Here is a 25,959-nt window from a genome sequence, read left to right on the forward strand (position 1 = left end):
GTTTGGCCTTTTTTACACATTAACTAGGTTTTCTAGGCATTTTATGTGCATAATTCAAATTTGAACTACAAGCACATGCTCCAATGCACCAAACTTGGTTGAAAAATCACATGTGTGTCCTTGGGTGAATTTCTAGGTCCCATGCAAGAGATGGGAATGAATTCAAACACTAGGGAACTATTGATTGCCGGCAAAACATTGAGATGCCTGGTTTTTAAATTCTAGTAAATCCAAAACTTGTATGAAATTCATGAAACTTGGCATTCTATCATGGAACGACATCAACATGCCGTGGTGAAAATTTTGTCCCATTTGGGGCAGGTTCAGGTATAAGCTTCTCACATACCAGAGATTCTCACAACAACCATGATGGTTTCGATAGGGAACGTACCACCTTTGGGGACGGGACGATATCTGTTGCCTCTTATTGCTTTCAAAAAATTTCTAGTGTCAACATAGAACAATAGGAGTGTTGTGTTCAATCTTGGAATTTTTCGGGGTTTGTTTAGCCTTTTTATGCATTAACTGGGTTTTTTAGGCATTTTATGTGCATAATTCGAATTTGAACTACAAGCACATGCTCCAATGCACTAAGTTTGGTTGAAAAATCTAATCTGTGTCCTTGGGTGAATTTCTAGGTCCCATGCAAGAGATGGGAATGAATTCAAACACCAGGGAACTATTGATTGCCGGCAAAAACGTTGAGATGCCTGGTTTTTAAATTCTAGTAAATCAAAACTCGTATGAAATTCAGGAAACTTGGCATGCTATCATGGAGCGGCATCAACATGTCGTGTTAAAAAATTGTCCCATTTGGGGCAGGTTCAGTAGGGAATGTCCCACCTTTGGGGACGAAACTGTATCCATTTCCTCTTATTGCTTTCAAAAACTTTCTCGTGTCAACATAGAAGAGCAGGAGTGTTGTGTCAATTTTTGGGATTTTTGGGGTTCGTTTGGACATTTTCATGCATTAACTGAGTTTTCAATGCATTTATGTGCATAATTCAAATTTGAACTACATTCACATGCTCCAATGCACTAAGGTTGGTTGAAAAATCTAATATGTGTCCTTGGGTGAATTTCTAGGTCCCATGCAAGAAATGAGAATGAAATTCAAACACCAGGGCATTGTTGACTGCCGGCAAAACGTTGAGATGCCTAGTTTTTAAATTCTAGTAAATCCAAAACTCGTCTAAAATTCATGAAACTTGGCATGCTATCATGGAGCGGCATCAACATGCCGTGTTAAAAAAATTGTGCCATTTGGGGTAGGTTCGGGTATATGCTTCTCACAAACCAGAGCTTCTCACAACAAGCATGATGGTTTCGGTAGGGAATGTCCCACCTTTGGGGACGAAACAATATCCATTGCCCCTTATTACTTTCAAAAAATTTCTCGTGTCAACATAGAACAACAGGAGTGTTGTTTCATTTTTTGTGATTTTTCGGGGTTCGTTTGGACATTTTTATGCATCAACTGAGTTTTCAATGCATTTATGTGCATAATTCAAATTTGAACTACACGCACATGCTCAAATGCATATAAATTGGTTGAAAAATCAAATCTGTGTACTTGGGTGCATGCTTAGGTCCCATGCAATAAATGTGAATGAATTTCAAACACAAGGGCACCGTTGATTGCCAACAAAACAATGAGATGCCTGGTTTTTAAATTCTAGTAAATCCAAAACTCACATGAAACTTGGCATGCTTTCATGGAGTGGCATCAACATGTCGTGGTAAAATTTTTGTCCCATTTGGGGCAAGTTTGGGTATATGCTTCTCACAAACGAGAGCTTCTTACAACAAGCATCGTGGTTTCTGTAGGGAACGTCCCACCTTTGGGGACGAAGCGATATCCGCTGCCTCTTATTGCTTCCAAAAATTTTCTCGTGTCAACATAGAACAACAGGAGTGTTGTGCTAATTTTTGTGATTTTTTGGGGTTCTTTTGGACATTTTTATGCATTAACTGAGTTTTCAATGCATTTATGTGCATAATTCAAATTTGAACTACATGCACATGCTCAAATGCATATAAATTGGTTGAAAAATCAAATCTGTGTACTTGGGTACATGCTTAGGTCCCATGCAAGAAATGTGAATGAATTTCAAACACAAGGGCACCGTTGATTGCCGACAAAACAATGAGATGCCTGGTTTTTAAATTCTAGTAAATCCAAAACTCGTCAGAAATTAATGTAACTTGGCATGCTATCATGGAATGGCAGCAAACACGTGTGCTATTTTTCGTGTCCATTTTGAGGGAAGGCGGACTCGACTAATGACAGCCAACAAAGGCATTTGGAAAAATAGCTGCCGCTTTAATATCTCAAACGTTTGTATAATTCAAACCATGTGCGTTTTGTTAACCATTCACGTGATGCCACGTGTCTTGGTTTTAATGGCTGTAGGAGGTGCCGTGCGGACAGCTGCATGACCTTGACTGAATGGGAGGTGTGCGAGCGCAGTCCATTGCGCGGGTTGACTGAGAGGCGTGCAAGTTGCCCTCCAATGTGCAGGTGCACCGGGAAGTATGCGACTTGTACGCTGCGCAGGCTCACTAGGAAGCGAGCCCTTTGACTTCCATGGCCGCCAACCTTCCTCTCCATTAATGGCACCCGAGCCACCGTTTAATATGGGCGGCCTTACTGTTCGCCTCCCACCCCCCTGCAGACCTCCACCGCCATGGCGTAGAATGATCATCTGCCACTAGTCTTCAAGTTTGGTGAAGTCGACTCCGAGCCAGAGGAGATAGAAAATAAGGAGGAATGGGGCCTCATGGACATGGCCTAGGACGAGCTGGCCACGGCGGTTGCTGCCCTCGCTCCCGTCCCAGCTCCCATCCCCGCGCCCGCGCCAGCGACCATCCCCGTAGCATTGACGGGCTGGTTCACCGAGCACTATCGCAGAGCTAGAACCCGCGAGCGTCAGCGAGGTCTCCGCGGACCTGCATGAGCTCGTGTACATGCCAGCGCCAGCGCCTGTGCCCGTGCCCGTGCGTGCCCCTCCACCCATCGTGGCGCCGGCCCCCGTGCGTTTGTCCACACCCGCCACGCCCGTGCGCGCTCCTCCACCCACCGCGGCGCCGGTCCCCGTGCGTTTGTCCACACCCGCCGCGCCCGTGCTCGTGCCCCCCCCTTAACAGCATGGGATGCTGCCGTCGACCGCTACCTCTCAGCGGTGCCAGTTGCCGTCCTCCCACGCCCCGTCCGTCGATCGCGCGACGACATGATGTTTGATTTACAAGTGAAGAACATTTTGTGCTGCCTTGAAGACTTCAACAACGGCATCCCGGAGGATGACAACGACAATGACGGCGCGGCATGCCACCTCCACCGCCGCCGGAAATAGCTTTTTTGGGGTTTAATACTGTATCTCGAATTCTCTGTCATATGAATATAAATTCGCAGTGTGACTAAATGAAAGATATGGTTTGAACGAACTTGCATTTTTCTCTCTTAATGTACAGACTTATCAAATGATTTTCTTCTAAAAAAATGTCAACGGTTTTTAAATATAAAACACTCATTGCAAACATTTTAGTTAGAACACCCGTATGCAAACCGACAGCTTCCCCAGGAAGCCAAGGGAAAATGTGTCGAGCAGGATTTCTGCATCCCGTCAACGCAAACGGTTGTTTTGCACTACCCGTGTGCAACCACATACAAACAATTGGGTAAGATTTGCATATCTGTCATTTTGGGTATGTTGTCATTTCTCAAACTGGAAAGATTGACATTTGTTTATCTAGCAATATTGCCATTTGTCAACCTTGTAACACTGTGATTTGTTAAAATATGCAGCTACGAATCACTAGCACTATCTAATATTTGCAATTAAAATCACAAGCATTGTTCATATGGACACCACTAGCAGGCGTGAGTTCATGGACGCATATGCAAATGTACCACTGATTACATACAACAAGTCGTCAACCCACAACGACAACGAGGATACACGTTGGATTATAGATCATATCCAACAAAACATTCTAGTAAAGTTTTTCTCACACAACAAGTAACAAAGCAATGAAATGAACTTCATCTCAACCACTCGTTGGCGTTGGAAACACTTGCTTTGAACCAGAAGTGATTCTCTGGAAAGGGCCAGCTACTGTCAATCTCAAAACCAATGCGGGACTGATCATCAAGGCTGAAGTGGCCTATGTTAGGACCCATATTGGGACGGTAGGGAAGCATAGTAATGTCCGAGTTATAGATACAGTTGGTTCTCATAAATGGTAGTAACATTGTGTCAATAGCAGCTAGATCGCCTTCCACCATCATTGGATAGTTTTGTCCAAGGAAGAGCGAGTTTCCTCCAAGACTATCAATACTAAACTAGGGAGAAGGTGTTGGCGCTAGTACACTAGTATCCATCCCGAATACCCTGCAACGGATGTTAGAATAGGTCCGGAGAGTGTGACCATACGAGACAACACCTGCTTCCTTAGTAACATCAGCAGTGCCCTGTATACAGACAAGAAGAGGTGATCCATCGGAATAAGTTGCCAGGCGCCACTGAGTATATGGGTCCTTCTCATCCTCTTGCTCGTGAATAAAATTTTCTAGTATAGGTGGTGGAATGTTCACAGGACCTCGGAAACACAAGAAGGTTAATTAGTAAAGGGAAACTAGCTAACCCACATGCATGTGGATGAAACAATTATAATTACGGTGGAAGACAAACATACCGAAATCATGAGGATTCCATGCAAAAACAGTGCCACAAGTGGTGGCAGCAAACACAAGACCCTCGTATTGAATTGCATCACAGTACTCATCCGTGTATAGAAACTGATTTTTGAGCAATATCCATCGAATCGAACCATGAAGGACGGCAACAAGCTTGTCGAAGATAGAGACAACATAAACATTCCTATAACCCCAAGAGCGGTTGGGAACTCAACAAATTGCTATCTTTCGTAGACAACAGTCAGCATGATCGTATTTGAACTCACGTAGAATACCGGTGTACTCAACCTCTGGGCAGTCGTCTGAGATTTTTCAAAGTGGAACCCGGTGACGAGTGTACACATTCACAAGTTCCCACTCGCAGTTGTACCCAATATAAACAACCCAATCTCCATTTGCGCCTGCCCAAGCCTTGCCCTCAAGCGATGGCATCTTAACATCATATGTATCATTATCAAGCGGCATCAACTTACACAAGGCGAGGCTTCCCTCGTCCCCACGCCAGTCAGCAGGGTCACGGCGAAGAAGATAGGGGAGATCAAACCGCTCCTGAACCCTTGGGTTCCTTGTAATGATGTTATTAGTTGAGTTTAGAATGGTCTTAAACGAACCTGCCATGCTAGCTGAGGTGATGATGTCGCACCGATCAATGAGTTCCTCCACTGTGTCATCATTCAGATTGGGGCAAGAATAACGAGGTCATTTCCAGATTGTACCCTCCATGGAGAAGACGATCAAACAATGGCAGAAGGAAGGGTGAAGGCAAATGGAGGAGGGAGGAAGAGCTAGCATGCGACAGCAGTCCCAAATTGAGAGGGAAAGGCGAAGAGTCGGTGGACGATTGCCACAGTACACGAAGAGGCGCCTGGGGAGCAAATGGTTGCCACAGAGGTCACACACTGACGACAACGGTCGACTGAACCACATGCAATCCCATCGCACAACACACACGTCTTCTTAAGTTGAACCATTTCTGTTCTCTTGTGTCAACGCAAACAGTTCATCCGAGTGAACTGCATGCCGTATATCGCACACACCTTGATCTGGTTGACCATTTCTTTTGTGTTGCCTAATCAAAATAGTTCATACGAGTGAACCGTATGCTATATATCGCACACACCTTCATCTGGCTGCCCGTTTCTTTTGTGTTGCGTAATCACAAACAGTTCATCCGAGTGAACCGTATGCTATGTATCGCACACGCCTTCATCTGGCTTCCCATTTCTTTTGTTCCTCCTCATCGCAAACACTTAATTGAACTGAACCGTATGCCCTTCATCGCACACGCAACTAAAATCTGAACTGTGTTTGATGCATCCTCCATCACAAACGTTTTCACCTTTTTTGACGGTTTTCATACACCACGGTTTGCGATTATTGCATCGCACACAGTTTCTCGAAGGGTCTCTGATTGTAGTGTCGCGTTAGCAGCATCCTGCAGTGGTGTACTACTTGGTTCAAACAGTGAAGAAAGGGGGTGGGGTGAGGGAAGATTTGTTGCCTGGATCTAGGACTTGGTCAAAAGAGGAAATAATGGGGGCGAAAAGTAGAAGAGACTGGCTATCCAACTGGTCTCTTGGTCCAGTAGGGAAATAAAGGGAAACACAGTACAAACTCAATATAAAACCAATCTATTGGTTGAAAAGGGGAAGAAAGTGGGGACTGGGGGACAAGTCAACAGAGTATGTCTAGCACTAGATTTGCTAGCCTCACACCGTATAAGGTGGCTATACCGAACAAAAATGGGACCAACCCAGATATCCTGTTCTGATGTTTGTTGCCCCGAGCCCCTCTTATGTAATGCCACTGGTAAAATGTAGCAGTCGCACTGTTAAAAGTAAGGATAGGTTAAACCAATGTTGTTTTCAATGTAATGCCTCCAGTAATATGAATCAATGGCACTGTTTTTCATGTCCTGCTAAATTTCCCATTAAGATAAGTTGCTTCTTTTCGTTAGAAATGCAATTGTCCTGGTCCGCCTACTCTCCCGTGCCCAAATACCAACTCTGCAGTGGCTGTTAATTTAATGTTGCTGGTAAAACAAAGCAATGGCACCATTAAAGTAATGTCCTATTTAACGGTTATCATAGTTAATCCTAATGCCCACACCAATATCTAGCAATGTCGCTGCTTTAGACATTGCTATTGTCCGTGTAGGATTGCCATTCAGATAAGGAACATCCTTCTTTTCATTTGATGTATGTTTCATCACTTGTTAGTCACGCTCCTTTCCACCTTTTTGTGCAAACAGATATATACATTTCACGCTTGATCTTAGTTGAACTGCACAAATGATATCCAAATTATAGTTGAACATTCCACGAGCTTCACAACAAACCTTGATGTTGCTCAATTATATTGCAACTAATGAAGAAGAAGCTGCTAGCTCGTGGGACATTGCTTCATTTTAGGTGAACTGCACAAAAAGGTCCCATGAATTGAATCATCCATGTTGGTGACTGGTGTCATCCCTTCTACGATGGTGTTGACAACAGATATAGTTCCCATCATGAGGTATGTTCCTTTTTGGACCGACCGTTTGCCAAAGATCCTGTATGTTGAGTCTACTCTTGTGCTACTGTTTTGGCACTGCCATGATAAAGCAGTAATGTTATTATTTTGCACCTTAATCTGGTGGCACTATTAATTTGAGGCAATGTTTTGGCGCCGATAGTGCCACGAATTTTTTTATATAATGAAAGTGGGGGTTTCCACTGATTTCATTAAAGAAACCCAACCATAGAGAACCATTATCCGCCAACATCTTAGTGTAAACGGGCAGTTATGCAACTACTACTAGAATGGACTGAGTACTAGCACGAGACAAGTTTGCCACATAAGCTAGGAAAGTAGGGGGACGCAGCACCAGCTCGGCCAAGTTTGGATTATAACCCAAATGCTACCACAGAAACATCAGGCGAAAGATAGGGACTGAAAGAGCCAGCTTCAGCATCCCAGTCTAAGCACCCCCGGCCTCCATCCTTTCGACGCACGGTACACCTCGCTTGCCACCTGCTAGACCCTAGTGCCACTGATAAAATGAAGTAATAATACAATTAAAATAGAGCGAGTGTCCTCTCTATCATTTCATTTCCAATGTAGACAAACAAAGTGCTTCTCTTTGTTAGTATATGTCTCATCAACTAGTCCCATTGTTAATGTTTAAGCGTTTCTGCAAACTGGGATGCTTAATTTTAGTTGATCTGCACAAAAATAGATATCGGAATGTCTCAAGGGCCCTCTTTGTACTACCGTTGTACACTGATGTTCATCACTGGCAGAAGGTGTACCGGGGAGAATTGGGTCGACTTCCAGTATCAGGCCTACCGTATGAGGCATCGCAGGGCCCATCTCGCCCTCGCAGCATGGCATACTATGATACTATCACAATATTTTCTTATATTTATTAGTGTATGTTTCATCAACTAGTGCCACTATAATGTAATCACTCTCTTTCATTATCTATGCAAACAGGGTTATTCAGCTGCATTTTGGTGGAACCGCACAAATGTATGGATGGAACCGGCATATATGCAGAGTGCGAGGTGTGGCAAGTAAAAATTATCGACACCAACCATGCTCCATGCAAGCATTGGCATCCACCTTCACCAGTGGGATGTGTGGCACTCTCTGTGGACGGGTCTTTCTCGGCAGCAAATCCTCTAACCAAATACTACACTACAAAAAAAGACACATCCATGACATTTTGGGCCGAACGGAAAAAACTTCTGTCATACTTATGACACTTCTATGACGATAATTGTGACAAGACCCGGTATCATCATAGATGTGGTGGGGTACTACTTCTATGATAAAAAAATCATGACAGAAAATGGGCTTTTCGTCCTGGGCGGGCCGGAGACGCAGTTGCATGACATTCTTTGGGCCGTCCATGACGGAAAAACCGTGGTAGAAGCGAGGGCGAGGAAAATATCAGGGTGTTCCCGATTACGGTGGGTGGTCGGGGCCGAGCGATGCGCGTTTCTCTCGTACACGCACGCGCGTGGGTGCGAGGCGTTGGGCTCTAACTGAACCCGAGCGATTGCACTGCAGGCTACGCGTTACTGAACCAGAGTGATCGATCGATGGGTGTTAACTGAACCCGATCGAGTGATTCCTTCGCTACTACTGCTAACTGAAGACGATCGATGATGCCTCTAGATGAACAGTGAGCATTGTTGGGGGGTTTGGATGAACAGTTCCCGGTGGGGGTGGATGTACAGGACCCCGTGGTGTTGCCTCTGGATGAACAGTGAGCGTTGCTGGGGGGTTTGGATGAACAGGACGTCGTGGTGTTGCCTCTGGATGAACAGGACCATGATCGATCGAGCCAGTTGGGGCTGGATGAACAGTAGACGGTGGAGGGCTGGATGAACAGTAGCCCGTGGAGGGGTGGTTGAACAGGAGCCCGTGGAGAGGGCTGGTTGAACAGTAGCCGGTGGAGTAGCGCGCGGTGGAGGTTGGATGAACAGGAGTCCGTGGATGAACAGTCGCAGGTGGAGGCTGGAGGAGGTCGACGGTGGATGAACAGTAGCCTGTGGAGGCTGGAGCGGGTTGACGGTGGAGATGAACAGTATCCCATGGAGTCCCGTTTTGCGGTACGCCATACCCCTCCAGATGAACAGGACCCCCGTTTCGACCGTAGCGCTCCAACACAAGTCCGTTTCCTCCATTTTGCGGTATGCCACACCCCTCCCAATCAACAGGACCCCCGTTTCGACCGTAGGAGGTCCGCTTCCTCCGTTTTGCGGTACGCCAGACCCCTCCCGATGAACAGGATCCCGTTTCGAACGTGGTCAGTCGAACCCAAGGACGTTTCCTCCGTTCTGCGATACGCCAGGCCTCGTTTCCATCGGCTGTTCCGTCCAAGCCCTCCCGATGAACACGACGACGCATTCCGTTCCGACCCAGCCGGTTGGCTCCCCGTGAACACGACGACGAAGATGTTTCTTCATTCTGACCCAGCCATGTACACGAGCCCTGGCCATACGTATGCACGAGTAGGCGTTCGAGACCCTACCCGTATGTACGTACATGGCCATATTTTCTTTCTTGCACACTGGCCGCTGTACGTACGTGTACATGCTACATGTGTGCCTCTACTACGACATGTGCGCGCTTTTACATCGACCAGTATGTACGTACACCTTCGCGACCAGAACGACAATGCTACGAATGCTTCGACCAGGTGGGTCCCGACTGTCAGGCACTTCCTTGCGTACGAAAATGTAGCTGGAGGGTCCCAGCAGTCAGGGGGCGAATCATTTTTTTTCGGACGCACTTCCTTACGTGCGAAGATGTAGCTATTGGGTCCCAGTAGTCAGGGGGAAACATTTTTTTCATAAAATACGGTGGCCTGTCCGATGGGTCCCCGCTGTTAGGTGGGGGAATAATTATTTTCCACGTAATAAGGAGGCACTTCCTTGCTGTGGCCGTAGACCCAGCTGTCAGCCTCTCCACGTACAGTCCACGTCCGATGGAAGTTGTTCCTTGACCACGTTGACCACGCCGCGCCGTGAGCACCAGGGCGATGGACGACCGCGAGGCCTAGGAAGGGGGCGACGCAGATCCGGGGAAGACGCGGCAGTGGAAGCCCGCGGAGAGGAGTACAAGGGTTCACTAGTTCGGCTGCGGTGTGAGGCTGCCGTCGCCGCAGGGCCTGGCCAGCGGTGGGAATAGTAGGGGCGGTGAGGCCTCCGCGGCAGCACAGCCAGCCACGGGAGGCGGGAGCATGCGGCACGACCGGCGCTGCTTTGGACGACTGGAGCAAGAAGACGAGAGGTTGAAGAAGCACTACGGCCGTTGGATGGACATCGTATGGTCACTGGAGCTAGAATCGTTCATATTGACTAAGTTAACAAAGCACTCCATCCTCGTCAACTTAGTAGGCCCACAAGTCAGCCTCCCACCAAGGTGGGTCCCAACTAGCAAGGGGAGTATTCATTTTTTGTGCGCAATAAGGAGGCACTTCATTGCGTGTGAAGACATAGCTGGTGGGTCCGACCTGTCAGCGGTGGGAACTTTTTTCGTGAAATATAGAGGCCCTTCCGGTGGGTCCCAGCTGTCAGGTGGAGGAATCGTTATTTTGTGCGTAATAAGGAGGCATTTCCTTGCGTGCGGCCGTGGACCCAGCTGTCAGCCTCTCCACGCACAGTCTACTTCTGATGGTGTCATTCGTTGACCATGTTGACCACTCCGTGCCGAGCGCATCCAAGGTGGTGGACGACGGCGAGGCCCCAGACAACAACGAGCCGAAGATGGGAAGACGTGGGAGTAGAGTCGCAGATGGAGAGCTGTACGAGGGTTAACTGGTTCTAGTGCGGTGTGGTTCGGCAGTCGATGGAGAAGAACAGGAGGTGTGGAGGGGTGGAGGGATGGCCTGGCCAATGGTGGAGTAGCGCTATGCAGAGCTGCTAGTAGCAGGAGGTGGGAGCAGGTGGTCCCGGCGGCGCTGGAGGAAGAAGACAAGAGATTGAAGATGGATGTCGGTCGTTGGATGTAAATCCAACGGCTAACGATGTCAGAATCATTTGTTGACTAAGTTGACAATGACTTGCATTGTCTTCGGCCTATTGGCCCACATTTTAGCCTCCAAAAATGTGGCACATATTCAACCCATTTTTTAGAATTTACAGTCTTTTTTTGCGGGGTAGAATTTACAGTCCATTTGATCTTTTTTTTTTGAATTACAGTCCACTAGCTGGGCTGGGTGAACAAATAATGTAGCGTCCATGCGGCCCATTTATGTTTTTCCTAAAAAATTACAGGCCATTTGCACTTTCTCGAAATACACGATTTTGCTGGGCTGATTCTAATTATAATGCTGGGGTGGGTGCAGCAATGTTATCAAATAATAAACGGGGGTTGAGCATTTTGTTTTATATAATAAGTGATTTATTATTACATTGGTCCTTAAATCTTACCAAGCTTTTGTACACAATCACCGGGATTTTCGTTGCCAAAAAATCCAGGATTTTATTGTTAAGAAATTATTTTTATAAGTTAACAAGATGTGGGATATTGTTTTCTTACATGTGTAAGTATCTGTTAAATATATGATGACAATAACAATAATATATAATAACATATAAAATAATTTAAATATATATAATATAGTTAGAAGGGAAACATAAGTTGGACCAGGCGTTCCTATTCTTATATGGAAAAATAGAACAGACCTATGCATTTTCTTCAAAAAAATACATAAATTGGGTTGCCGATGTTTCAGGAAAAATAAAACCTCGGATGGGAGGTCCATAGGCCGGTCGATACATGACGACCCTCAAGAAAATACAAACAGGCCTATGGACCTCCCATCCGAGGTCATGGGCTGCGCATGTTAAAAAAGAAAGCCTAGACGGGGCAGCCCAAAACCCAGCTGATACTTGCTGCCCCAGTGATAATAAATGATACCTACCAGCTCCCCGGCTTCGTTGTGAATTTATCTCCTATAGTAACTACGTTGAAGCACCTAAAAATGTAACTATGTTGACAAACCCATGGGCCCCAACGTCAGTATAGCATTAGGAGGAAGTATTTTTTCGATGAAGCACTTGCTTGCGTACGGCCATAGACCTGGTGGGTCCTGACTGTCCGCCTCTCCATGTATAGTCCTCTCCAGATTCCTCTCATTTGTTCAACATGTTCACAACGGCAGACAGCGGCATTGCGGCGAGCGCACAAAGGCGCAGGAGGAGATTCGACCACCTGAGGAAGTGCCTTATTAGTAACGAAACAACTGAACTAGCCCAGTGGCCGAGTGACACTACCCAACAGTTGTTCCGCCCGGGTTCGATTCCACCTGTGCAGAGAAAATATCTCCAAAATTTTTGCCTCTGCCTTTATTGACATGTGGGTCCCAATTGTCATCTGCGCACACCACGTCCTACACTTGCCAAAACTTCGTCCCTCGTTTTCTCTATTTTTCGCACACTCGACATTGTGTGGGCATTTTGAAAATAGCATATCTTTTTGACCGTGCATCATATGAAGATGTACTATGCATGAATGTTGATCAGGATGATGTTAACTGGCTGGTAGTTCCAGTTTCGACCATGAATAAAACTTCCAGCATGATGTTAACACTGTTTTAAAAGGCCGTGTTAATATAAATGCTCTGCCTCTGAAAGTTGCAGCTTCTTGTCTGAAACTGAACTTGGGGTTTCTTATCTAAAACTGAAACTTGCCGTTTCTTCTCTGAGAATCACATTGTCTGCACTTTTATACTCCTATGAAACTACATTTTTAAGTGCTAAAAATAGATCTCTAGAATTCGTAAAATACTTCATATGCTCAATACTGCAAATCTGAAATTCAAAAGACATTTATATCTGAAAGTACTCTCAAAATACACAACATAAAACACAATTCACAACCTGCAAATACTAACAACCCTAAGCTCCTCCTGACAATTCACAACCTTCCCGACTATTGGTCTGGGGGGCAATCCCTCCTATTCCTCGGTGGTAGATAGCCGCCCCATGAGACGATGTCAACGGCGAGGGAGAGGATGGCGGGGAAGCTTCGTCGGGCCAACTGTTTTTCTTCTCTTGCAGTTGGGTTCGGTCGATGAAGACTCCACCGGTTCGCTCTGGCACGACACCCTCACAAGCGGCACCATATAAATGCTGGATCCTTCAATCGCTGGTGGATGCTCCATCTGGGATCGATACTCCCACCACCGCTCCCTCACGATCAGATTTGGTGAATCTGTTTGCTTCATGGCCCAGAGGAAGCTCTACGTACTCCCGCGTGACTCCCTCCGGGAGTATCACCGCCTTTTCGCTTGGTTGTAGATATTTGGCCATGGATGTCGCCGCTAGTTGGTCCTTGTTGTCAAACCAAGACTGTATCTCCAACATCCTAGATAGCTTCAAAGGGTCGTCTTCTGCGATCCTCACGTATCGGTTGTACTCCTCCATCGATCTACTTCTCCACAGCACCTTCACTCGCTGGCGGTGGTTTTTGAATGGAAGAGGAGAGGAGCAGCGCTGGTTTTGGTTTAGAACGGGAGATGAGCGACGCTGGTTTTGGATTGGAACAGGAGAGGAGGGGCGGTGGTTTTGAAATGGAAGAGGAGAGGAGCGGCGCTGGATTTAGACTGGAACAGGAGAGGAGCGGCTGTGATTTAAGAGGAGAAGAGCGGAAGAGCGGCGCTGGTCTTGGAAGTATTTTTTTGTTTTGCGTATTTTGGGTCAAAGTTTGACCAAGTACTGTATTTGACAAGCAAAATGTGAATGCATGTCACCAAAAATTGTATCGTTTGGTTTGTATCTGAATGTACTTTCAAATTATATTATTTTTGCAATGTATAACATATATTTTATTTGTGAAAATCATGGTCAATTATGGCCTAGAATAAAACGGAGACTAGTTAATGTGGGGTCGCTTTCTTAATTGAAGGGTAAATTGATTTTGATTTTGATCCAGTCATAGTGCGCCGACCCTCTCGTCCAATCCTAAATCGCTGCTGCACGCTCCCCTCCCTCTTCTCCATTGCAAAACCACCTCCTCTCCTCTCCATCATCTCCATTCCAAAACCACCTTCTCGCCTCTCCCTCTTCTCTATTGCAAAACCACCTCCTCTCTCCTCGGACGAGGATCTATGGAGGGGATGCAGCAGCGAATCAGGCAGATCGCCGGCAGCGACCAGGCAAAGTTAGCCAGGTTGAAGGAGATCCTTACTTGGTTTGACAATGAGTGGGAGATTTCAAGGACAGGGCTTTTCCCGCATGGTAGGCGGGGCAGTTCCGCCTAGTCGGTTTGACAGAGACGCGAGAAGATGAGGGAGTAGGCTACTGCAAACGTAGGGCTGTGTGATTTGACAGTGAGTTACTGCTGGACAGGTGGGGCCCGGTGATTTGACTTGCCATTATCATTTTAACTGCGGCGCTACAACCGGCTTGAGTCTCTCGATTCCTGACCACCTCCATACAGGTGCCTCTCCCGATGCTCCACCATGTAGAGGCTGGCTCTTGCTTGAGAGCCCACTCCTCCACTTTTTCCTTGCCTCTTTCCCGCACATATGCAAAAATGCCATGTAAAGCAGGCTTATAGCCCACTATGTACTTGATCCTACAGGTGCTAAGGCCGCCACATAGGCATAAAGTCTGATGTGGCAACATAATTAAGAAGAGAGAGACTAGTTTGGTGACCCCAGGAAGAAACGGTGATAAGCACGTGTACCTAGATGAAGCAAACTTAGCAACAAAAAACTAAGCACCTATGCATTGGGGACTTGTGTTTCTAAGCCATTTAATGCCCATAGCACCTCATCTAAGCACCATTTCATTGGAAGAGGTCACTCCTTGGCAAATGCAATAAATAGTACGAAGAAAGAGATAGAGAGAAGTAAAGAAAAAATACTCTCGTAGCCAACCTTATAGCTAACCTTGTTGTTTGAGTGACTAAGTGATGACTATGTATGACATGCCAACATCAGATAGCCTAGCGCACCGTGTTAAATCTCCAAGGGCGCGACCGCGCGAGCGAGGGGACGGTCGTGGTAGGCGTGACCATGATACGGGCTGCTGGCAGCCCTTGGATCTGAGATCGAACGGTCGCATGCTAAGTTGTTGAAAATTTGCAGAATAACCCTCCAGGATAGGATATTCACCCATAGGTCAAGAATCACGCCATGCAACCATTCAATCTCAGATCCAAGGGCTCTCGGAAGCCCGTATCATGGGAGAATGGAAAGCTTTGCATCACCTGTAATTTTCCCGACGCTTGACATGACATCGAAAGCCATTTAATTGGGGTCGAGTAGACATGACATCTAATTGGGCCCCCATAGTACTGTGCATGAATCCATTTATCCACCAGGCAAGCCACTACCCTGCCATTCGCACGCCCCCCCCCCACTTGACACTTTTACAATCGATAAACTGCTCCTCGTTGTCCCGTCCTTTTACATTATGGCAGTTCCACTAATCCTAACCCTCCTCCCAAATCCATGGCGTCCTAAGTCTCCATGATCAGCAATGAGTACAAGGTTAGAACCATCACCGGTGATGAGTTCGACATCATCTACACCCATTCTTCCACAATGGTGAAAGAATGCCTTGCTCGCTTCAAATGCATGTTCGAAAATGAGTGGGTCGCTGGGCTAGATGTTGAGTACACCACAGTCCTGGGAAGCAAGAAGAAACTAAAGGAGGCAGAGAAGAAGAAGCCCTCCATGATCCAGGTTTGTGTGCATGACTTATGCTTGGTCTACCACATATGCAATGTCGACGTTGAGTGCGAGGAATTTAAGGACTACCTCAAGGGCGGCTGAGTCAAATTCATTACTGTAGACTTTAGGAACGACAAGGAAATCCTGGGTCAGATAGGCCTCGTTGTAGGCGACCCCTTCGACCTCCAGAAGGAAGGGCTGGTGCCCTCCCTTGATCAGCCTTCAATGCTAACCCTGGCAGGAGCCATGGTTGATCCTATGTATGGTGAACTGAAGGAAGCTCCGCACACGTTTCATCGTGCATGGCGGTGGACTGTACTAGATATAAACCACATCCACTATGCTGCAATGGATGGCTAGCTTTGTTTCAATATCTACAAGGGTTGGATGAAGAGCAAGAGCCAAGTGTGCGGTTCAAGCAAAGAAGTATCGCCCAAGAGGAAGAGGGACAAGGACGAATTCGAGGATGTGGACGAGGACTCCGAGTAAGGTGGCAGTGTCGTTGCTCATGGTGATTCTAATGCAGTGTCTATTGGATTAGTTGCTTAGTTTGATTTTTGGTGTGCTTAGTTTTATTTGAGGGGTGTGTTGTGGTGAGCCCCCAGCAGAACTATGTTATGTTTCTTCTCATTATATTTTGTACATTTCATCTTTTAGTTGGTATAGTACTACCACTCATTTCTTGACATTATATACGTACAATATATATGGCCAACATCATATAGCCAGCAGTTTAGTTGTCAAAAAATTTCAGGGTGCTTAGTTTTGTCAAAGAATTCCAGGGTGCTTAGTTTTATTTGAGGGGTGTGTTGTCCTGGACACCATTAACTTATCATTGTGAGAATCGACTTATTTTTGTCATGTAACATGGTCAACGGGTTTGACATTAAAATATCAATGTCTAATGGCATTTCTGAGGAAACATCTAACTTAACAATGGCATTTTTTAGATATCTAATTGCATTTTTGAGCAGGCATCTCACGGATCGATGGTATTTTTTGCTGTCCGATTTGGAAGGCGCACAGATTAACAATCAACAAAGTCATTTTGGAACAAGTGTTGTCACGTTACAATCGTAAACACAAGTATTATTGAAACCGCGGGCGTTCCATTTACCATTTACGTGCCGCCACGCGTCCCCTTTATTTATTAGCTAGGAGGTGCCGTGCATGGTAGCTATTTGAGTACGGGAGGCATGCGATTAGATCCCTGCGCGTGCTTATCGAGAGGAGAGCCCTTTGACCTCCATCCGCCATCCACCTCTCCCCCAAGGTCTTCATTAATGGCGCCCGAGCCTCTGTTTAATGGCTTGGCAATGTCTCATTCGACTGAGATTTAAGAGAGAGAAAAGAAAATCTGAAAAGAAAATTCTGCATGGATCTTGGTGTATGATCCAACGGACCTATATAGCATCTACTGCGACTTATAGCATGACTGATGAATATATATAAGGACGATGAGAGTGGATAATAATTGTCTTACATAATTAGGAAGATAATTTAAAAAGCCACATGCGGCTACGCCCGAAATACACAAGGGCAAAAGAAGAAGGAAGACGCATACAACGATCTGGCTCGCTGATCTCTACTTTCTTTATGCGCTGCAGGTCGTGGAGACTAGTTCTCGCGGCGGGTGATGATCTCTTTCATCAGTCTCATGTCCTTAATATGCTGCTTGGCAGCATCCATGGATTCCTCCACCAGCCTGTTGCGCTCGATGCGGAGCATGGCATTTTCGTCCATAAGTTTCTTGATGATCACGCCCGTCCTCTGCAACACGACAGCAGTCTCCTCCTCCTGCTGCTTCGCCCTTCCGGCGATCTTCGCCCTCAGCAGGTCGCGCTCGCCCCGGAGCTTCGCATTGCCCTCCCCCAGTTGCCAGATGACGCCGGTAGCCTCGTCCTGCATCCTCGCTCAGCCGGAGATCTGATCCATCTGGCTATGCACTATCGCATGCATGCGCCTGTAAGAGACCTCGCCTGCCCGCGAGAAATTTTCCCAGGCTGCTGCGGCACGGCGGGACCTCCCTGCTGCTTCGGCGGCGCGGCGGGACATCTCTGCTGCTTCCGCGGCGTGGCCGGACCAGTCTGCTACACCGACGGCGCGGCGGGACATCTGTGCTGCTTCGGCGGCGTGGCGGGACCTCTGTGCTACTACTGCTGCATGGCTGGACATGTCGGTTGCTTTCGCGGCGAGGTGGGACATCTCTCGTGCTTCCTCTTCCATGCTCACCTCTCCCTTGTGGAAATCTCTCGACCTAGAACTCACGCTGGCTATGGCTTGATTGACTTTATTGTTTTTTGTGGATGAGGAGTTGAGGAGGAATGTGTAGTCATCTTAGCATAGTAGTATTTATAACCGAGTAGGAGTACTACTAATATGCTCCTAAATGGGAAACCGTTTAGGTTGTGATCGGTGTGAACAGGTTTGCAATTAAATATAGCGTGGTAGTAGTAGTAATTTGGAATGTGACGAGACGCGCTCAAAATTTATTGACGGTTCTAGTTTCGAAGTACGGCACTATTCCCGGATGGCATAACGTCGTCACGTTTTCTCGGCCATGGTGTAGCATATGCCATGGTACTAGTTCTTTTTCTACTGCTGTGTACGTGCAAAAAGTGGCACCGTCGGATACATATCTTACGCTTGGCGTTCGACAAGAATAGCCTCATGGCGAGCTATAGACTAGTCTTTTTTTCAGAGGCATTACACTTATCTCTCGGGACTTCTCACACGCACCATCACTGATCCCTAGGTCGATGCCACGCACATACAGTTGTACTCTCTCACACACGCACGCACTCGTCCTCTCTCACACACGCATCTGTAGCTACGAATCGTAGTGTTCTCAACCATCCGATTGGCTCTATCATAGGTTTCACGTTGCTCCATGGCCTTGAGATTGAGATGTTTTAAACGTGGAGGCTAAGATGGAGGCGCGAGGTTTTGGTTAATGTGCGGGCCGCACACGGCACCAACACGACACGAGCTTTGTCTGCCTGGTGCGCATGCAGTCGGGTGAGTTGTCCAAGTATAGACACAACCAGGCCCTCGTTGGTATCTGTGCCTCGACTTTGGCTGGTCATAGTGGAGAGTAACATAGACCAGTTACTAGTCTATTTTACTAGTACCTTCATAGTGGGTAGTGTCATATAGTATATGCATAATTTGGTGACGAGCGCTCTCTATATGTACCACCTTTTTTCTTTCATTACATCTTGTTAGTTTTGCTCCATGGCGCAATCCATCGATACTACTACTGTACAAATGTGTACATTTTTAAAAGGCTAGAGGGTGGGGCAGTCTAGCTTGGTCCTTTTCACGAGAGGCGAGGGCTTTTGTGATTTGATGGCTCATTACTGCTAGAAGGTGGGGCCTTGTGATTTGACTACTCGTATAAATGTGCCGATGACCTAAGGAGGAGCAAAGAACTGTGCGAGATACTCAAGTTTTCCATTGGTGTACGATGGAGGAGCACGAAACATGGCACCCAGTGCCATATCCTCTCTACTCTTATTATATATTACTAGCAAGAGGCATTGTTCTATTGGCGATAAAGAATGATCTAATTTGCTAGTCATCTCATTTTTAGCATTGTTCTATTCATGCCTCACAGAGAAGGTGACACGTGCGGCCAAACACCCGAAGCAAAATAAGAAACACAGGAGCAAAAGAAGAAGGAGGGTTATCACCCCAAAAAAAGAAGGAAGACGCACACACAAAATACGAAGGAGACCAATTGAAGTACTACTAGCAACCCATGATTTAACTACTCGCATGCGCGCAGTGGAGTAATAATGTCTTTCTTCCGCCCTCACGTCCACTCAATTTGCATGCGTTGTATTAATTAACCATCAATGAAGTGAAGGACTTTACACACGTCAAATTATCACATGGGGTGGATCTTGGTACAAAATTGCGTCCGCCTGTGTACTCGCATGTGCGTGCGAGGGAATGAGTGCGTGCGTGGCGTGCGTGCACATCTTCGCTTTGTGCATGTACCGCTAGTGTGGCTCAAGGAGGACGAGTACATTCTTCTGGAACCAGCAGCGCATCACTGTGATCAATCCACACAAGGATGTCGCGACAACGCCTCCACATGTGCCACATGGCTTCATGAACTGTAAGAGAGACACTGTGTAGCGTGCCATTGTGTTTTGCACATACTCGAAGTACTAGTAAGGTACACGTGCATTGCACGCGTCAGATTTTGCAACCAAATTACGAATAAATACCACAATGTAGCATGTAAGCTCTGAGTCATATATGCCTGATGTAGACCTTCGTTTAATTATTATAGTTCATCTTATTCAAAATCAATTAGTTTTTATAAAAAAACCTAGGGCCGCTTTGATTCATAGGATTTCCAAATGCGGGAATAGGAAGAACATGGGATTAGAGTGCAATGTTGTCTTGAATCCTACAGGATGGTACGAGTGTTTGATTCTGCATAAAAAACGCAGAATTCTTTCGAAGAGGTTTGAGTGGATGGGATGTTTCCTATGAAATCTAGTGCAAATGAATCATATGGAAAAATTCCAATGGTTCACAATCCTATGAATCAAACAACCAAGATAGGAAAAATTCCTAAGGATTAGAATCCTCCAAAATTCCTTCGAGAATCCTTTGAATCAAAGAAGCCCTTAATATATTTTATGATTCATGGAATTGTGCGTTGTAAAGCATAAAGTAAAAACAAATAATGGAAATTCAACTAGAAAAAAAGTTTGGGCAGTTATTATATGGAAGATTCTAGAACAAAGGAGAACCACTGTTGTTTTGAGATTTGTGCATTATGCTTAAGTTCAACCATGGAGTCTGCTAGATTGTACATGTGGCAAAATCCGGTGGGGGCTAGAAGATGGTGCGAGGGGCCAAGTGGAGGGAGACTATGAAGGAATGCACAACTGCGAGATCGATATTTAGAGAGAGGGGGTGAGAACATGTGCTGTTGCGCGCAGTGGCGGAGCCATGAAAAATGTCCCATGAGCTAGGGGGCCAAGCATTGCTAATCCTTTACGAGGAGGGCCAATTCATCAACTTAAACCATTTTTACCAGCAATTTTCTAATGATCACATTCATATTAGCCTCGATATATAGTGATGTTAGGAGGGCAGGGCCCTTGCTGCCCCTGTCTTCGCCATTGTGTGCGCGTCTGAGAGATGAAACGGAAGGCATGGATGATGAGAGGGGGCGTTCGATATATAATTAATGTGGGTGTATTAGCTATATATGTAATCCTATATAGAGAGGTAGAGATTGATCGATGTGGACATGGGAAAGAGGGCGAGACCTCACTAGATATATAGATTGATCGGTTTATGTGGAAAACTATGAAAGACCTAGCTACACACACACACATAGAGGAACATCGATCGTTGCGCATGCACGTGAGAGATAAAGAATACCCGATATGATGGAAAGGGGGATGTGTGTGTGTGTGCCTTCATGGCAGACCGACCTGGAGAAAAAGATTGCATGTGTGCGATAGATAATGCCGACTGGTAGGGTGTTCATGCATGCACGAGACAAAGTTAGTGGTACAATTATAAAGAGAAGACCAATGTGTGGGTGTAAAATACTAGGTGAGGTCATAATCAATGTAAAGTTGAATTCAAATATTTGAATAAGAGATCATGATGTTTCAAACCCATGCATGCATGAATATAACGGAGATCTGTGCTGTGTGGTTTGGAAACGAGCATGTTGCAATGTATACACATTGAACAAGGTCAGATTGGTTTGAATTTGAGATACCGATGGCAGACATCATTTGGCCACATTGCATCCGTGCATGGACACACTATTCTAATTGGAGATGATTGGTGGCTTTCGCGTCACATATCTATATCTATACCCCTATATGTATATTATATTTTATATTTTTTATATAGTGTGCGGATAACTTTAACTTTGAAAGATGATCGTTGGATGAGGTCAATCCGATGGTGCAGAGCTGGCAAATTTGAGCACTACTGGCCGTTGGATATCATCTACATTCCACCAGATTTTGCCACATGTACCATCTAGAAGACTCTATGGTTGAACTTAAGCATAATGCACAAACCTCAAAACACAAGCACTTCTTTTTTGTTCTAGAATCTTCCGTATCAGAATTGCCCAAATGTTTTTCTACATGATTTGTTTCTACATTATGCCTTAGAACACACAATTCCATGAATCTTAAAATAGATTAGCTTTCTTATAAAAACTAGATGATTTTCAATGAAATGAACTATAAGAACTAAACGAACATCTACATGATGCATATATGACTCAAAGCTTACATGCTATAATGTGGTATTTATTCATAATTTGGTTGCCAAATCTCATGCGTGCAATGCACGTGTACCTTACTAGTCTAAATGGTGTCTGTGTGTGTTGTGCGTGTTAAACACATTATACGTAGTATATCATACTAGTCTAAATTGTCTTTTTGGGTACACATTAAGCTTGTTCTCCCAAAATTTCAAGCCGCGCCTTGTTATTCCAAAATTTCAAGCTAGCGTCTTTGTCTATCGTGCTACGAAACTCCCGCCTCTTCAACCCGCGCCTTGTTAGCCCGAAATATTTAAGATATATCTTTGTCTCGTTGTGCTCCAATAACTCCCTCCATCTCAACCCGTACCTTGCTATTACAAAATTACATTTCGGACAAGCGCGTCCCTAAGCCATGGTTCCCCACTCCCATCCCATCCGCCCACCCATTCGTACACCGAGGCTGGCAAAACCCGCGAAGCCCCACACCCTCCTCCGCCCGCCACAGAGCCGGAGCCTCTTCCTCGACGACATCGTCCACAGCAACACCTCGACGTCCCTCATCCACCGTACCGGATGAGGATCCGTCGTCGATCTGATCATCCCTCCGGTTCATCCACCCCGTCCTCCACCTCCAAGGAGCTGCCTCGACATTCCCCTCGTCTTTCGCGCCACCTCCATTCCCACACCACCATCTTCACCTGCACCACCGGAAGAGCATCATCATCACCATTTCCTCGGATGAAGCTGCAGCCTAATCGGCGCCACCAAAGAGGTTGTGCATTAATCTCCGCATTTTCTTCTTGATTCGATCTTAGGGTTCTGCCGGCACTCGGTCCTGAGCTGACACGGCGCGGCTCCATCCACGTCGGCGTCGCCGGCCACTTCCTCCACGGCATCGCACCCTCGGCGGTGACGTCCACATCAGTAGGAGTTGTTATTGCCTTATCTCTCGCTCGCGCTACTGCTCTGCTCTTGCTCTCGGTCCCCCGCCTGGTCTGCTCTTGCTCTAGCTCTTGCTCGCGCTGCTGCTCTCGCTCTTGCTCTTACTTGCGAAGCTGCTCCGATTTAGCTACACTTCAGTCGACTGAATCGACTTTTGGGTCAATCAATTTCCAGGGGGTGGGGGGCTCCCTGGAGTTAAGAAAGAACCGGCCGCAGCGGGGACGAGCGCTCGCCGGAGAGGTACCCCACTATCTATCTTAGGGTTCAGGGTGGGGGCGGTGGCCGCCGGCGGTGGTGGGGTGGTGGCGTTGGGATCGCCGGAGAAAAAGCTCGGCACGAGGGGGCCTACAGGGATGGCTAGGGCGGCGGCGGACCGGCGGTGGGGAGTGTTTTCAGGGCGGGCGGGGCGGCGGGGGGCGGCTATTTGGCCGGTGGTGACTGGCGGCTCAGGGGGTGGAAGTTGAAGATGAACTGCAGGCCCATGATTTCGTATCCAACGGCTGCAAAATCGACTGACTAGAGATGAAAAAGTCAGTCGACTGACTTGTAGCCTCACCTCTAGTGCGTTCAGTTTCGACAGCAAAATTCAGTTTTGATAGTTAAGTTCAGTTTCGACAGTTAAATTCTGTTTCGACAGTTAAGTTCAGGGATGAGCGGTTGATGTATACATCTAGCACTTTGTGGTTATGTATTTTACGTCATCTATTGGAGATGTTATTAGAATTCCACTCAGGTTAACGTTGTCTCTCTTGTCCTGCTTCAGCCTCGGCATCGTACAACTCACCGGAGCTGCTCCAACAATGAAACCCTCCATCACAGCGGAGCAGTACCTCGGGCTTCATCTCCAGACGCCTAAGGTCTTCTTGCCCTCCTCTGACATCCAAGTCAGCCAGAGCATCCTCACCGGCCAACCCAATCACGCTGAGATCGACATGGCTTCGCCAAAGAGGTTGTACACTTCTTGTAGTTTGACTTAATCTCACCATGCTTCTTTGCATCATGTGATCTTCCAATTCTTGTGAACCAAACACCGAGATTGGCAGAAATCATGTGTTTTTAAATTCTCTGTTTTGCACGTGCATTCCTATCCTATTCCTATATATTTCCTATCCCTGCATTGTTAGAATCCTCAAATTCAAACAAGCCCTTACACAATTACTTTTGTTACAGATATGTGTCAAAGAAAACCTTGTGTGGTTTGTCCTGCTCCTGCAGTGCTGTGTTCCACCCCAGCTCAACTGCTCCAACGATGAAAGGGTTCACCATAACAGGGATCCGCTCTCTAGACTGTCTTTCACCGCCTCAGATCTTCTTCCCCTCCGCCGTCAGCCACGACAACTACATTACCATCATCAACTGAGAAGATGACCTTGAGGACTACACGGGTCCGCAAGAGAGGTCCCACTCTTCCGTGTCTGCTTACGTTATGCATCGCTTAATATGATGACATGCTACTTTATCGTCGTGTTCACCTATTAGACTCCAACTCAGGTCCAAACTTATGCTGAAACCTGAGTTTTTAAATGGTTGTGGGGTACATATTGGGGCAGCAATCAGTACTATATGTCTACTATATAGTTAATCTCGGGTGTCTACTATGAGTTTCATGTTGGTTGCAAACAAACATTAAAGGAGGCATTATCTGTATTTTTTAACTAAAGCTATTATCTGCCTACTATCATTTGTTGTGGGTCTATCCATAGTTTGCTACCATCACTCTGGATTTGTGCATGCACTCCTTACATAATCTCACTATGTTTTATTCCTATGCATGTCAGTTGTTGTACACAATGGAACTGAACATGTAGAGCAAAAGAGACGAGCCTTGCGTGGCAATAAAATTTCATGCAGACGTCGCTCCATGGTGGGTGCAAAGGCAGCCCCCCTCCACCCATTTCAAATCGTAATCAAGAGGAAGATAACTGTTCTGAGGGGGTTTCAGAAGCAGAAGACCACTCCTATTTACCCCATGAGGTCTTCGCTCTAACTTGGCATGCTGATGTTGGTAATATCATGCATATGGTGCCTTGCATTGCTTACTGTATACATTCAAGATGTCATCTGCTTAGTTTAGACATGCTTTGTGTCAATGCCATCTGTTTAGTTTCTTTATCGTATATGTGAATCATGCAATGCCATCTTTTTTAGCCAGGCATCATATATGTGAATTTTGCAATGCCACCCTGGTTAGCCAGTCATCTTATATGTGAATTATATCATGACATCATTTTTTATTACATGTTAAATTTGTCAACAATTTTAGTACATTCAATTACTCTTCATGTGCATCAACCATTCGACATGGTCATGGAAAAATCTGGAGTGGAAACAAGGTCTTCAGAGCGGACAATGCTATCTAACGAAGGGCATGTCTTGTTGGTTACAGATAGCTCCTCCGAGGAGGATTCAAAGACAGATGACCAGTCCTATCCCCCCCGAGGTGCATGCTCTAACTTGGCAGGGTTATGATGCTCATATCGTGCATATGGTATCTTGCATTTCTATGTCATTTGCTTAGTTTAGACATGCTTTGTGTGAATGCCACATGTTTAGTGTCTAATTACCATGTATGTGAATTATGCAATGCCATCTTGTTACAAGACATTATATATGTGAATTATGCAATGCTATCTTGTTGAAAGGCATTATATATGTGAATTATGCAATGCCATGCTGTTTAGCCAAGCGTCATATATGTGAATTATATCATGTCATCCTTTTTTTGTATTTCTCATTGCTTTTGTCGACAATGTTTGTATATTCAACTGCTCTTCCTGTGCATCAGTGATACGTCCATTTTGCATCATGCTTTTATATCAATATTTATTGCATTATGGGATGTTATTACACATTATGTCACAATACCTATGCCTATTCTCTCTT

This window comes from Triticum urartu, chromosome 4A (assembly GCF_056163025.1).
Source record: "Triticum urartu cultivar PI428250 chromosome 4A, HENAU_Tu73, whole genome shotgun sequence".
Lineage (NCBI taxonomy): Eukaryota > Viridiplantae > Streptophyta > Magnoliopsida > Poales > Poaceae > Triticum > Triticum urartu.